Source organism: Procambarus clarkii, chromosome 66, assembly GCF_040958095.1.
Source record: "Procambarus clarkii isolate CNS0578487 chromosome 66, FALCON_Pclarkii_2.0, whole genome shotgun sequence".
In the NCBI taxonomy this organism is placed as follows: Eukaryota; Metazoa; Arthropoda; class Malacostraca; order Decapoda; family Cambaridae; genus Procambarus; species Procambarus clarkii.
In genome coordinates, this window is record NC_091215.1 from 6214138 (window position 1) to 6220342 (window position 6205).

Genomic DNA, 6205 nt, shown 5'->3' on the forward strand with positions numbered 1-6205 from the left:
CGTATCAAGTCTGTCTGAAACATGTTCCTTTGAGGAAAGCCAGAAAGAGATCTAACGTAGAAAGAGAACGCAGACGACACTATAAACGCAGGAAAAAATAACGGAACTGCTTATGCAGACACGAATTTCCCGTCAAAGAAGGAATAATTTAAATAGGGAGATTGAAGAAATCGAGTGGAAATTGAAACACTCATATGAAACTGAAGAAAGGCAGTTAGAACAGAAAGCCATTCAGGAAATAAAAAAAAATCCAAAATATTTCTTCTCATGTGCGAAATCAAAAGCAAAAACCACTGCCAGTATTGGACCTATTCGTACAAGTGAAGGTTCATACACGGAGGGTGACAAAGAAATTAGTGAAATCCTAAAAAAGCAGTATGAGGACATGTTTAGCACTCCAATAAACAACATGAAGGTGGAAGATCCAGACAATTTCTTTATGCGGGATATTCAAACCCCTGTAAATATAACTGATATAAACACGAGCGCACTAAATTTTGAAAAAGAAATTGAAAACATGCCCATGCACTCGGCCCCAGGTCCAGACTCATGGAATTCAATATTTATAAAGAAATGCAAAGTGCCGGTAGCACAGGCACTCAGTATAGTGTGGAGGAAGAGCTTGGACACGGGGGAGATACCAGATGCACTTAAAGTAGCAGACATAGCCCCTCTACACAAGGGAGGGAGCAAAGCATTGGCAAAAAATTATAGACCAGTTGCACTAACATCGCACATCATAAAAGTATTTGAGAGAGTGATTAGGAGTCAGGTCACCAATTTCATTGAGACCAATGACCTTCACAACCCAGGCCAACATGGATTTCGAGCGGGAAGATCGTGCCTCTCACAGCTACTTGAGCACTACGACAAAGTCACTGAGGCATTAGAAGAGAAACAGAATGCTGATGTGATATACACGGACTTCGCAAAGGCTTTCGATAAATGTGACCATGGCGTGATAGCACACAAAATGAAGTCAATGGGAATAACCGGTAAAGTAAGACGCTGGATACTCAGTTTTCTGTCAAACAGGACTCAGCGAGTAACTGTCAACCATATAAAATCTAGTCCAAGTGCAGTGAAAAGCTCTGTACCTCAGGGTACAGTCCTTGCACAGCTGCTTTTCCTTATTCTCATATCAGATAAAGACAAAAATACAAGTCACAGCTTCGTATCATCCTTTGCAGATGACACAAAAATCAGTATGAAAATTACCTCGGCTGAGGACATTGAAAAACTTCAAGCTGATATTAATAAAGTTTTCGACTGGGCATCAGAAAATAACATGATGTTTAACAGTGATAAATTCCAGGTACTCAGGTACGGTAAAAATGAGGACCTTAAACATAATACAGAGTACAAAACACAATCAAATGTACCCATAGTAGGAAAACAGCATGTAAAGGATTTGGGAATAATAATGTCTGATGACCTAACGTTTAAGGAGCATAACCAAGCAAATATTGCGACAGCCAGAAAAATGATAGGATGGATTACGAGAACTTTCAAATCCAGGGATCCCATCACAATGGTTGTACTCTTCAAGTCACTTGTGTTGTCCCGTCTTGAGTACTGTTCAGTACTCACTTCCCCTTTCAGAGCAGGAGAGATTGCTGAAATAGAGGGAATACAGAGAACATATACGGCACGCATAGATGCAATAAAGCACCTAAATTATTGGGATCGTCTCAAAGCCCTCCAAATGTACTTACTAGAAAGAAGACGAGAGAGATATCAAATAATATACACCTGGAAGATACTGGAGGGACAAGTACCAAATCTACACAGTAAAATAACAACGTACTGGAGTAAACGATATGGAAGAAAATGTAGAATAGAACCAGTGAAGAGCAGAGGTGCCATAGGCACAATCAGAGAACACTGTATAAACATTAGAGGTCCGCGGTTGTTCAACGTCCTCCCGGCAAGCATAAGAAATATTGCCGGAACAACCGTGGACATTTTCAAGAGGAAACTAGATTTATTCCTCCAAGGAGTGCCGGACCAACCGGGCTGTGGTGGGTATGTGGGCCTGCGGGCCGCTCCAAGCAACAGCCTGGTGGACCAAACTCTCACAAGTCAAGCCTGGCCTCGGGCCGGGCTTGGGAAGTAGAAGAACTCCCAGAACCCCATCAACCAGGTATCAACCAGGTAAGTGTGGGAATAGCTAACCAGGAACCACTGGAAGAGTTTGAGATTACCAGCGGGGAAGTAAGGAAGTGTTTACTAGAATTGGATGTGACAAAGGCTATAGGCCCAGATGGAATCTCCCCTTGGGTTCTTAAGGAAGGAGCAGGAGAACTGTGCCTACCACTCTCCATAGTGTATAACAAATCACTGGCAACAGGGGAACTGCCAGATATTTGGAAAGCAGCTAACGTAGTCCCGATATACAAGAAAGGGGATAGACAGGAGGCACTGAACTACAGGCCTGTGTCCCTAACCAGCATACCATGCAAGCTGATGGAGAAGATTGTGCGAAAAAAACTAGTGGAGCATCTGCAGCGAAGGAATTTTGTAACACAGCATCAACATGGTTTCAGGGATGGCAGGTCCTGCCTCACAGGGTTACTTGAATTCTACGACCAGGCAACAAAAATAAGGCAAGAAAGAGAAGGGTGGGCAGACTGCATATTTTTGGACTGTCAGAAAGCCTTTGATACAGTGACACACAAGAGGCTAGTGCGAAAGTTGGAGACACAGGCTAGAGTGAAAGGGAAAGTACTCCGGTGGATGGAGGAGTACCTAAGCAACAGGAGACAACGAGTTTGTGTGAGGGGTGAGGTCTCAGATTGGTGAGACGTTACAAGTGGAGTCCCGCAGGGGTCAGTCCTTGGACCTATACTGTTTCTGGTATATGTAAATGATCTCCTAGAGGGTATAGATTCGTTCCTCTCAATGTTTGCCGACGATGCAAAAATTATGAGGAGGATTGAAACAGAGGATGATAGTAGGAGGCTACAAGATGACCTAGATAGACTGAGTGAATGGTCCAACAAATGGCTGTTGAAGTTCAACCCGAGTAAATGCAAAGTAATGAAACTAGGCAGTGGAAACAGGAGGCCAGACACAGGATACAGAATAAGAGATGAAGTACTTAATGAAACAGACAGAGAGAAAGATCTAGGAGTTGATATCACACCAAACCTGTCTCCTGAAGCCCACATAAAGAGAATAACGTCTGCGGCATATGTGAGGCTGGCTAACATCAGAACGGCGTTCAGGAACCTGTGTAAGGAATCATTCAGAATCTTGTACACAACATATGTAAGACCAATCCTGGAGTATGCGGCCCCAGCATGGAGCCCGTACCTTGTCAAGCACAAGACGAAGCTGGAAAAAGTCCAAAGGTATGCTACTAGACTAGTCCCAGAACTAAGAGGCATGAGTTATTCCTGGTGGTGGGGACGTGGCGTGTTTTGCGATGGGCGGCCCTATTCTCGCTGTCGTGCGGTTAAACTCCATGGGAATGGAGTTTACTGGCCGTGCTGGTTACCTGCTGGTGGACATGGTATTGAGTGACATGCTTCGAGTCCCGGTTCGGGACATATATGGTGTTGAGCTGGTCACTGCTCACCGTGTCATCATCAAGTTTGTGGGTGAGGCGGTGTACCGTGCTTTTCTACGGAGTTACGAGGGACGTACTTTGCAGCTGCAGGAAGGCTCTGGGTCTGTGACCATTTCAGACCGTAGTGGTGCTGTGACGTATATCAGTGTTCATGGCACCCCCATGGAGTTTCCTGAGACTCTCTTCCGGCGATTCTTCCAGAGGTACATGAGTGTGCGGATGAACTCACTTTCATCTGGCACGTATTCGGGTGTGAAGACCAACATTCGGACCCTCGGGATGCGACTGAGTTCGAACATTTCGTCCTCTGTCCGGCTGTTGGGATACTACGTGTGGGTGATTTATGCCCGACAACCCTGTACTAGCTTCCGGTGTGGCTTGTTGGGGCATCAGGCTGCCGGGTGTGGTGCTGATCCGGTCGCTTCCGTGAAGAGGATTTCCTGCCGCTCCCTCTGTAGGAGGACTCCAGGGGTGAGGAGGTGAGTGTCCCGTTCGCTGCTGAGGCTTCCCCAGCGTCACCCGACATTCCCCCGGTTGTCGCAGACCCACCTCTGGGTGTTGCGGTGCCGTCGGATGTTCCTCCTGTCCATGTCTCTGGCCCTGCCGATCCCGTGGACCTTCCTGGTAATCCCTGTGGAGCATCGCCGTCTGCTTCCTTGTCTTCGGATGCGGATCCTGGCCCTGCGTCCGCGCCTTGGGTCCCTGCTGTGCTGGACGGTGGGGTGGCTGCGGAGCCTCCTGCTGTGTGTGGTCAGGTTCCTCCTGTGGTAGAGGCTGCTGCCGTTCTGCGTCGGGCGTCGGTTCGTCCGGCTAGTGGTGCCCGTGCTTCTAGATCTGCTTCTGGCTCTGACGATATCCGGCCAGAGCCCAAACGTTCCAAGCGTTCGTCTACTGCCTGGGCTGATGTTGGGGACTTCATTGACTGTGTGTCTTCAGGTGTTGAGAGCGTGGCTCCGGATGAGTCGTTGTCTCCACGGTTGGTGGTGGCGGAGGTACATGTGCCTGCTGGGGCTGGTGCCTGTGTCTTGGGTGTGCCTCCTGTTCCTTCCCCGCCCGGGGGCTCTCCGTAGTGGTGTGTGGTGGGTTCCGGTGCCGGGGGTGGTGAGGATGCTGGTGCTGAGCGTGGCCTGGTGGTGACTTTGAGAAAGGATGCGCGCGCCCATGGTTCCCTGCAGTCGTCTGGTGGTGTGCCCGTGGCCGCTGGTGTCCCTGTGGTGGTGCCCTCTGTCCGGGCCCCTACTGTGGACGACCTGGAGGCCTGGGTTGCCGAGTTCCTGCTGTCTGAGAAGCCGGAGGACTTTTCTGATGAGCGGGCTCCTGGTGTATGGGATAGGGTGGCGGTTACTCGCGTCCAGAGGGACACCATATGGGTTTCCTGTCTGCGAGTGTTTGTTGCCAGGGTTCCGATTCACATGGCGCCCCCGGTGGTGGGTCAAGCCATTTGGGGGAGGTGGCTGATTTGGGAAGCGTTTAATGTGCGGTATCCCCATTCCCGGGCAATTATGTAAACTGATTTTACTTTGACATGTATGTTATCCTTCTGCATTGCTCGCATGTGTTTTTATTCTTAGCTTGTTGTGTGCTGTGCAATTTTCTTGTTTTGTTTCATGATGTCCTTTATGTTGTATTTTGTTCTCGGTCCTTCAGGCCGATGCGTGTTTGTTGTTATGTATGTACCTATGTTTATTTTCGGATTTGCATGGGTTGCTTGTTTATTATTGGTTTGTTGCGGGGCGGTTGGTTTGGTGTGGGTGTTTTTATTCATGTCTTGTTTCTGTGCTGTACGTTTGCACTGGTGTTTTAATTATTACTTTACATGTTGTACTTGTTTATTATTTTTTTTGTTGTTGTTGTGTATTGTGCTTGTATTTTTATGTTTTCTGTTATGCATCTTGATGTTTGTTTTGTTTTATGATGTTTTGTTTTAAAATGTTACTGTGCTTGCTTGTTTGACAATTGTTTTCTATTTTGTGTCTTGATGTCTGTGTTTTTCACTGCATATATCGGGTTTGTATTTTGTTGTACTGAGCTGTCGGCCCTTCTGGCCGGTGGTCTATTGTTTTATTTTGTTATGTTTTCTGTGTTTTTTTCTCGTTTTTATTGTATTTAAATTGCATGCTTTGCATGTAAAAATAGAAATAAAAAAAAATTAACGACAGCTCGTTAAATCGTTAACACTACATTAGTCTTCACTTGACAATTCCTCCACTGCATGAACTTCACTGTGACTGTTGCCTTTACACGTCTCTACATTAATGACAACAATGTTCAACGAAACAAGTGACTTCGTTAAGTAAATCGTGACCCCCCGTGACGTTAAATGACTTTAATTCTCACAGAATCCTTCACAGTACACAACGCCTTCCACCAAGGACCAACTTGTCTACGGTTTACACACGGTACAACACAGTACATCACACTACATCCTTGCCACTCACGGCAAAACTTGTAAATGACTTCCCCAGTAAATTATCCACCAATAATTCACACTTTACCACAACACAACAGTAAAATAAGCGCTGGCCAATATAATAATGGAAATTTTTTATAACCAAGGGAAACCTCCCTGTTACTACTTTCACTGCTGGAAAAGGGGAATCAAATTACAGCAAATTACATACACGGCACATGGAA